The sequence below is a fragment of the Galeopterus variegatus genome, unplaced genomic scaffold, assembly GCF_000696425.1.
Source record: "Galeopterus variegatus unplaced genomic scaffold, G_variegatus-3.0.2 Scaffold632, whole genome shotgun sequence".
NCBI lineage: Eukaryota > Metazoa > Chordata > Mammalia > Dermoptera > Cynocephalidae > Galeopterus > Galeopterus variegatus.
The window spans coordinates 345,465-356,081 of record NW_007726743.1 but is presented as its reverse complement, the minus strand read 5'-3'; positions in this window follow the sequence as shown (position 1 = coordinate 356,081).

Sequence of the window (10,617 nt, the reverse complement as noted above, 5' to 3'; positions counted from 1 at the left end):
CTGAGCGTGGTGCTGACAACACCAAGTCAAGGGTTAAGATCCCCTTACCGGTCATCTTTTTAAAAAAAAAAAAAAAACTTATCCATGAAAATATACAGCAAGTGTTCGGACCTTTCATTTTTTAACCAGAACTCTTTCCTCAAACATCTTACATGGAAGCCAAATGAATAAAAGACACAAAGGAGAAATATTCTGATTCAGTGAGAATGGGAAACCTAGAATCCATCTTTTCAGTCTTCTCCCACCCCATCCCCCTCATCCTTCTCTCCACTCTTCACTCCAGTCCTGGCTTACCAAAATATCTCCACCAAACATTTTACAGTTTGAAACCAATTGAAATAAAAGAATCCAGTTTAAAGTTAAGGTTGAAGGGGAAAGGACTGCCTTAAGTGGCAGTGTCAAACTATAAATTCAGTTCTTAGCACCAAAACTCATTAACTCAGGGTTAGTTACATGCTTGACTCATGAAATATAAAAATTCTGTGAATTAGTTAAGAAAACTGGTTAAGATTTTATGATCAACTACCTCATATCATAAACATCAACATATATACTCATGTTTTAAGATGAGAAGACTATGCTGAAACTATATGTCATTGTTTTAAGAGACAAGAGCACATTATGTCTGAATTCTACAAGTAAACCCAGAGCTATCTTCCTATACCCTGCAAACAGGCAGTAAAATATAGCAAAATGAAATTGTTCTATTTAAGTTCCTTCTGAATCTTCCCATGTTAAATAAACATAAACACATACTTTAATCAACAGGAAATTTATCTTGCAACAACAAAGTTTCAAATACAGTCCTCCAAAAAAAGTGAATCCTCCTCTCACCAGGAACTCCTGGCTTCTGGCCTACAATCTTTGCATAACAAAATGTACTTGGATAGGTTTTCAAGGTGGCATAAGCTATCTTGGAAAAAAGCTAAAAATATACTTCACCGTGGCAAGACTGTAGATGCCTCTTCAGATGAGCAAGAACGTATCCACAAAGGGTCACAACAGATATGAAGACCACATTTTACCAAAACAAAAAAATAATCCTTCTAAATGTGCAATTCAATTTTTAAGTGATCAAATAAAACCCTTTGATACAAAAGTATGGGATAGGGGAATGGCCTCTATGACATGCAGATGCTAAAATATTAGCTACTAAACTAAGGTGAATTAGGTCACCCTGATTCCCACAAAGCAGCCCAGCTCTAGTCCAACTCTCCAAAAGCATGTTAGGCAAGGAGAGGCTAAGAAGGACCCCCCACCCCTCACCCCCAACATCCCAACCACCTAAAACCCTCCAGCCTGGTGATGACTTAAAGAAAGCTGACCACCTGAGCCTAATTCAGAGCCCAGCCTCCAGAAGAGGAGAAAGACTAGAAATCTTCTGAGTGAATTCTGTAATTTGTGCAAGATCAGAGTTGTGACATACTGCAACGAATTTTCTTCTGTAAAATAAACTATTCTTTTCTTTAGGAAAAACATAAAAAAGGAGCTACTTTTGGGGATATGCTATTAACAGGTATTTTATTTGTAGCCTCTTTTGACATTACGACATCTTACTTAGAAAATGAGAGCTAAAGGGCCGGTCTGTGGCTCACTCGGGAGAGTGTGGTGCTGATAACACCAAGGCCACGGGTTCGGATCCCATATAGGGATGGCCGGTTTGCTCACTGGGTGAGCGTAGTGCTGACAACACCAAGTCAAGGGTTAAGATCCCCTTACCGGTCATCTTTAAAAAAAAAAGAAAGAAAGAAAGAAAGAAAGAAAATGAGAGCTAAAGAAAAAGGTCTTTTGAGTTAAACTATCCTACCCCAAATAAAATGATATTAAAAGAAAAACTTAAATAAGTACATAATTATTTGATGACTATGGGTATATGCAGTCAATAAATAATTCCTGAATTAAAAAAAAAAAAAAAAAGATGCTCCTTACCTCTCTATAACATGAGAAAGAGAAAGTTTCCCAAGACAGCGGTACAAGATAACCCAACTGAGACGTTGCGGCATACTTGCGCTATATTGAACAAATTCTCTGAACTGAGCCATACTCACTCATTCCACTATGAGAACAAATATATTTCAAAGCCAAAATGGATGACTACTTGCCAATTCTTTCCCTGATTAACACAAAAAAGAAAAGTGTATTGAGATCAGAAAAATGTTAACTTTAGATGCTTGGCCTGAATTAACAGATGTGACAATATCTAAGGAGCTTAACAAAGAGTTACCATTTATTGAGCTCTTGTCATGTACTAGGCAATATATTAAGACTTTGCGTGCATGAGCTCACCTCAAAGTCTTGTTCCACTATTATCTCTAATTAAGGCTTTAGAGAGGCTAAGTAACTTCCCCAAGCTAATTCTTTTTGTTTGTTGTTTGTTTTGGAGGCTAGTCAGTACAGGGATCCGAACCCTTGACGTTGGTCGCACCTAACTCTAACCAACTGAGCTAACGGGACAGCCTCCCAAATAATTCTTTTTAAGTCACACAAATATCTTAAAGATCTTGTTCTCTTTAAGCAAAATAAAACAACGTTGATGAACAGACTCTATTTCTACGGAATAAACCAAAATCAAGTAGGAAAAAAGAATTTGACTTTAAATAAAGTTTATTGAGTTTCATGGGGGAGGGACAATAAAACCATCAGACACCTGTGAGAGCAGAGACATCTCTGTTCTGCTCCCCATGGGGCCTACGCAGTAGCTAACAATGCTTAGATCTCAATAATGCCCATTCCAAGAGCCAGTCCTGTTGGCTTTTCCTTCCACATATACCCTGAAGGCTCCCAGGCCTCTCCATCTGACTACCACCATCCTTATCTCTTGCTGCAAAAAACTTCTAATTGGACTTCCCACTTCAATACTTTCTCCACTCAAAAAGCTGAGTGTTCAGGCCTGCCTGTGGCTCACTTGGGAGAGTGTGGTGCTGATAACACCAAGGCCACGGGTTTGGATCCCTATATAGGGATGGCCAGTTGGCTCACTCAGGAGAGCATGGTGCTGCTGACAACACCAAATCAAGGGTTAAGATCCCCTTACTAGTCTTCTTAAAAAAAAAAAAAAAGAAAAAAAGCTGTGTGTTCTTTTTAAAACAAACTAGAACATGTCACTCCTTAAGACTCCCCAAGGGCTTCTTATGCACTACAAGTAAAATCCAAAGTACTTACAATGACCCCCAAGGCCCTACTTGATTTGGCCTGCCTACTCGACTGCTCACTAGGCCCAGACAACATGAGCTTCCTTTCAGTTTCTCCACCATGCAGCCAAGCCTGCCTCCGGCCTTTGTCCTCTACTCGCTGCCTGGCTCATTCATGTGGCTGGCTCCTACTCAAACTTCAGGTGTCAGTTCAAATGTCATCTCTTCAGAAGAGCCCTTCTGACCACCCACCAGTTACTCTCAGTCACATACCTTTTGTGTTCGTTTATAAATTTGTCATAATCTGAAATGGATTACTTTATCCTATTCAATTCACACTAGAATCTAAATTCTATCTTTTCACACTAGAATATAAATTCCCTGTTTGATTCCCTATCATGTTTGTTGAATAAAAAAAATAAACAAGAAATGTACAAGACTTATTTGAAAGTCTACTGAGGGACACAAAAATCTGTCTGGACAGGAAATATATGAAGATGTCAATTTTTCCAAAATTAACCTATAATTTCAGTACTCTAAATCAATATTCAGTATTTTCAATAAAACCCTAAACAAGATTTCTTTTTGAACTTCATAAAATGATTCTAAAGTTCACCCGGAAGAATACATGGACCAGAATTGTCAAAGTCTGAAAAAGACATAGTAGTAAACAGGTGACTAACCTAACCAGTACTAAAACTATCCTGTCTTTTTTGGAGAGGGCGGGGAGCATGGCTGGCCAGTATAGGGATCCTAACCCTTGACCTTGGTGTGGTGTTATAACACGGTGCTCCAACCAACTGAGCTAACCAGCCAGTAATTTTAAATAGCAGTAATTTATAGGGTATGGTAACAGGCAAGGAGAGATCAAGAGAAAATACTAAGACAGATCAGAAACAGTCCCAAACACATTTAGTAAATGATAAAAGTTGCAATTCTAATCAGTTGGGGAAAGGATAGATTATTTACTAAATGGTGCTGACACAACTAGCTATTTAGGAGGAAAACATGCACAATTACATCCCCCCAAATATATTTCTACTTCACTTCTTTTATTTTTGGCCGGTAAGGGGATCGCAACCCTCGGCACGTTGTGGTCCGCACCATGCTTAGCCGTGAGCACACCAGCCATCCCTATATAGGATCCGAACCCACGGCCTCGGTGCTCCCAGCGCCGCACTCTCCCGAGTGAGCCGCGGGGCCGGACCTCTACTTCACTTCTAATACCAAAAATAAATTCCAGATGGATCAAAAAATTAGAATTTAAAAAAAGGAGAAAGAAAAGAGAAACTAAAAAAGTAGTAAATCAAAGTCTGGGGACTTCATTTTAAAAACACAAAAAGGTATACATACAGTCAAAAGTATTAATGATACTTTCTAAATATACAAACTTGAAACAGTAGTATAAAAACGAACAGTATATTATGACTCCATAATACAGAAAATACACACACACAGAAAAAAAATCTGAGAGGATATGCAACCCTTGGCAGATTGGAGGCAGCACTTTCAATTTGTTTACATATTTCTATATCGTACTTCCATAAAACAATGTATATATTACTTACAATAAATGAAAGACAAGCTTTTAAAATAATGCATCCCCCTTTATGAATTAAAATGGTTTTATGTGAATATAAAGTAACTTCTTCCTCCCTTCTCCACCACACACAGATCGTGTATACTCCTACATCTGATATATTTACACTGTGCATATTTTAGGCTATATCTCCTAGAAAGCACAGTTTTGGTCTCATTCCAAATACATAAAAGTTATTATAATTTAAAAATGAATTAAAAGAATTTAATCAAAAGTACTGCAAAGTTAGACATCTTTGAGAAGGAGTTCAAGCACATGATAATTGCTACTTAAAACAAACATTTTCAAAAATTATATAAATCTATATGCTATTGCCAAGAGAAATGAACTGCCCAAAGCAGATTACTCTGAATCTGAACTGTATATGACGGCAAAGAGAGTCTGGGAGGAAGGGGCAACCATATGATGACCCTCACAACAAATCTAAGAGTCAAATTTTCCTACAAAAATGTAACCTCAATATATTCTGATTTGATATCAGTTTATTTGTGTATAACAAAGAAAAAAATAGCAAAATGGCCCAAATATTATTCCTCCAGTAGACACTGTGGGGGGAAAAAATCAAAATAATTTGGTAATCTTGACTTTTCTTTTCCTTTGCTCCTAACTAATCTATTTAAGGATTTAATTTTTGACATAGAACTCGTCAGTACTATTCTTTTAAAGGGATTCCCAAGTTCTATTATATTTCTATCAACCAAATATTCCACATTTCTAATTCACAATTTTTTACTAGAACTTAAACTACTTCAAAACTCACTGCATAGGGCCGGCCCAGTGGCGCACTGGATAGTGCGCCGCTTGGGAAGCGCGGCGGCGCTCCCGCCCGAGGGTTCGGATCCCACATACAGACCGGATCCCGCTCACTGGCTGAGCGAGGCGCGGGAGCAACGCCGAGGGTTGCGATCCCGTTGCCGGTCCCCGGTCCGGTACGGGGGCAACACTGAGGGTTGCGATCCGTTGCCGGACACGGAAAAAGACAAAAAAAAAAAAAAAATTCACTGCATATATAAATTAAAACATTCTTGCATTCTAATATGTCTAAAACTATAAATGCGGTCTTGGATGAACCAATCCCATGTTTACTTTTTCATCCTCTCAAAAATCCCAGTAAACAGGTAGAGATTTTATTTATTTTTTTTTTTTTAAAAGATGACCGGTAAGGGGATCTTAACCCTTGGCTTGGTGTTGTCAGCACCATGCTCAACCAGTGAGCGAACCGGCCATCCCTATATAGGATCCGAACCCGTGGCAGAGATTTTTTTTTAAATGCTTTGATAATTCACTGATTATAGACCGGTGGTGAAATTTCTACCTGTTTTTCAATTTCCAAAACTATTCAGCATCAAGTTGCTGCATGTATATCAGACATCTTCTACAGCTACAGCACTAACTCTAGTTGCTGGGCTCTTTTATACACATTCAACAAATATCTATTACACAGATATCTACCACTCCTGGGTGCAGGGTACTATTCTGGGAGTGGAGAGAGGAAAAGAATGTTAAAATAACTCAGATACAGACATGCACACACCAGGCTTATGGGCTAGTGGAGACTAAATGGATATAGACATAAATAAGTATAGTGTTAGGGCCGGCCCGGTGGCGCACTGCTACAGTGCGCCGCCAAGGGTTCGGATCCCACATGCAGACCAGCAGCTCACTGGCTGAGCAAGGGGTGGGAGCAACGCCGAGGGTTGCGATCCCGTTGTCGGTCCCGGTCCGGTACGGGCGCGACACTGAGGGTTGCGATCTGTTGCCGGTCACAAAAAAAGACAAAAAGAAAAAAAAAAAAATAAGTATAGTGTTATAACAGAGGCACAGGTAAGTAAGAACATCAAGAATTTTCAGAACAAAATATATACATCCTGGGGAAGACGGAATAGGAGGGAGATTTCTTGGAAGAAGAAATATATAATCAAACCTAAAAAAACAGGCAGAATTCAGATGCAGTAGAGTTTGGAAGAGTAAGGTAAGAAAAGAGCATTCCAGAAAAGACCATACATAATATGAGAAAAAACAACTCTTCTTAATGCAACACAAAATACACATATTATTTAATAGCCCAAATAGGATAAAGAAATATGTCATGCTTCAGTATTTATATGAAGATTATCAGTTTAAAGAGAATAATATGCCTTTTCCTTTAAAATGAATTTTATGGCATAAATACCTATAGAAAACTAATATTACAAATAAGTTTTTTTATGTGGCATTAAGAATACAGTTCATGTCCATGCTATTTATCTAAGCTTTTACATAAACAATTGAAGTCCATCATACTTTAATAGAAAAAATTCCAGAAGCCAGAGTAAGTGAAGCAAGCAACAGCTAATTTATAAAATAAATTTAATTTATAAAATAATTTAACTTATTTGTTTGGGTCGCAGAGATACCTAGCCACTGGCATAATAAAATTTCCATCACTGTAATACTTAAATCCCATGAAGTGTCAGTAGGTCCAGATAACCTCAAGGACAGTTTTAGGAAGATATTCATTAGAGCACATTAAAAACTAAACTAATTAAATAATTCCTGATGATCACCATGTCACTGCTATAGATCAATACTGATTTTTTTCAAACCATATTTTCATTGCAGAAATTTATTGTTAACAAGTATCTTAAATTCAACACCTATGCTGAATATCCAAAGTGATCTCTCACTTCCCATCCACTCCAATTTTTGTTATAACTGTCAATGATCACATAGAATTATCCCATGGATGATATGGTATAACGGAATGAGCAGTATACTATACGTCAAAAGACTCGGATTCTGCTACTGCCCAACTGTAACAATTTAGGCCAATCACTTCATTTGTGACCCTTAGTTTATTCAAAGTAAAATAAGTAAAATTAGATAATCTATGTGACTCTACATTCTATAATTCCATAAATTAGTAGCATTTTATTTTAACCAATTTAATTTGTTTTTGAGATCACTGCTAAATAAAAGTAACAGCATCACACATGGAAAAAGCAAACTGTCTGAAGAACTCCACAGGAATACTCGGTGTTTTGTAGTCTCAGACTTTTAAATGCAAAAGGGGCAGGAGGGTGGAATAGGCTGTATGTGAAGACTATCCAAGTTATATTTTGACCACACAGCTCCTGGGGTAAAAATATGGTAGAAGAACAGTATAAATGTTCAAGGAAAAACACCACAAGAATACCAAAATAAAAAAACAGATACTCTACAGTCGTTGTTACATTATAGTATTTCCTAGTTTTTCAATACTCCTAATATTCCTAAGAAGTCCTAATAAAAAAAGAAACAAAAATTTTCTTAACCATCTAAATGTACTTTTTGTATCCTCAAACCTGAAAAGGACTGTGTTATTTGTGCATATACAGTAGTTGACCTTCTTGACTATGATTTTCAGCTTTATAGTGTTTAGTAATGTGCCCTGATCATAAAAGGCACCTCACATTGGCTGAACAAGTGGATGAATATACATGAATCTCTAATCTACAAATAAGGCTGTACATGATAAATCTTGATCAACCTTTACTACTTGCTTTATATCATATTCCAGTAAAATACGATATCTGAAGAATAGAAGTACCTAAGGATGTGGGAGTTCTATAACTCCCAGTCATCAATGAGAATTTGAAATTATTACTAAGACAGATCACTAAATGCAATTAAAACTGAACAATAAAAACAAACACACAAAAAACTGCGTAAAAAATAGCCTGACATTCACTTGCATATATCCCTGATCTATCCAAAGGCCTTTCCTTTCTACAGCAGATAGCAATGGCAGGAAAAAATCTTAGCACTTCATAAAAAAAATTTTTTTTAAATGCTTTTAAAAACTTTATTATTAATTAGCTCAGTTCGTTACAGGGAAGTGTTCTAACACCGAGGTCAAGGGTTCAGATCCCAGCACTGGCCAGCTGCCAAAAAAAACCCCAAAACTTGACTAATCCAAACTTGCTGAACCTTGAGACAAACTTTTACTCAAATTCAAAGAAACATAAGATAATTTCCAGCATTTCATGGCTTTTTAAAAAATTAAGAGGACAGGCCAAACAAGTAACTTTCACTGTATTTTTTAAATCCAACAATACATCCAGTTAAAAATATATATTCCTCTAGAGGCCATGGAGAGAATCACAGCTATTGAGATATGTCACAGCAGATAACAGGTGTACTTTGATAAGTTGTAATGTGAATAGATTTTTCTAATTAGAATCCTATATTTATTCATTCAACAAAAAATTTCAGTGTCAATATCATACACACACTCACTCTCCCCAACCTGGTACCTTAAACGTAAAGATAAAATCAGAGAAGGGCCTATCCTGCTCTCAAAAGGAGATAAAACAGGTACTTAAATACCTACAATACAAGGTAGAAAGTGTAAGCGTCATGAGAGATGTACAGACAAGGCATTACAGGAACACAGAGGGAGCTGTTACTACTCCACAGAAACATAACCCTTTCAATCTGTTTAAAGCAATTTCATAACTATTAACTCCCTTTAAGCTCACAACAGCCAACCCTAGGAGAGATGTTTTCCTAATATTACAGATGAGAAAACTGAAGCACAGAAAGGTTGATCATGCTCCAAAATGTCACAGACTGTAGTTAGTTACAGGAAGAATCAGGACTCTATGTATATTTTCTTTTCTCTGGGGGAGTACTTCAACATATGGCAAGTCTTTTGTAAAAGTAAAGAGTATTTGGGTATTGCAAATAATCACTTCCTCGTGTGTGTATTTTATATATATCTATATAGATATATATATTTACCTTAATTTCCATTAACAGGTGTGCTTAAAGCAAGCAAAGAAACTGGGTACTGTAAACATTAAAATAAATAAACTTCCACCGGATTTTAACAGAATGAAAAAATAAGATACAAGATATCTCTCTCCAGTAGCTTGTGGTTATTTCTTCTGTAATTTTTACACGTCTAAATAACATTCTAAAACTGGTCTGCTCCTAAGTCCAGGCAAGTCCAAGTCGGCTCATCCAATAAATGCCTTTATGAAAAGGTATATCAAACACTTTCAAAAAACTACTTAAAATTAAATAATGCCATCAACTCTTCAGTTGTCCACAAGACAATGACGTGTGATCCAGCAACAGGAACTACTGATCAAAATATGTTGAACGAATGAATGAACCTTTGTAGCATTTTAAAATCCCGGGCCTGTTGCTCTTTGCACACTGCCATGTTCAGCCCCACACCAACCACTGCCTCAACGGAGTGCACACAAGGAACGTAAATTTCAACATAATTAGGATATAATCAGAGAAGCAAATCTGATTCGGGTAAATATACTAATCCCATATCACCACTCTCCAAGGTTAACTGTTGAAGAGGCACCCTGGCATGCATACCATGGAAAGAAAACTGACACGTCCCGAACAAATACTTCTAATAAATATTACTTATTTCCATCCATTCCTTTAATACACGACCATTCCTAATCCAATTAACTCGCAGAATTCAGTCTCCTCTTCATTCAGGCTTATTTCTCAATTGTAGTTCCTCACCAAAAAGAGGTGGACTCACTGACCTGGCACATGAAAACACCAATAACAGACGGCGGAAGGTATGGGGTTCCGATCTCTGCCATCTCCACCATCACCCACCCTTCGCCATTACGCCCTGAAGTGTTATGGTCAGGAAGGTGAACTAGTTTGCTCCTCACGCACTTGTCCATCGCTGTCACCTTCCTAACCCACGACAGCCACCAACTCCGCGTCGGAGTGAGCTCGGGCCCGCCACCTGCGCCGGCCCCCAGCCTCGGCCGGCCGGGCCGGCTCCGCACGCCCCCTGCCCACAGGACACCTCGGGGCCGCCCGCCCGGCCGCAGCCCATTCTTCCTCCAAACTCCATAAGCCTCCACTCACCCAGCTAAGAAGTCC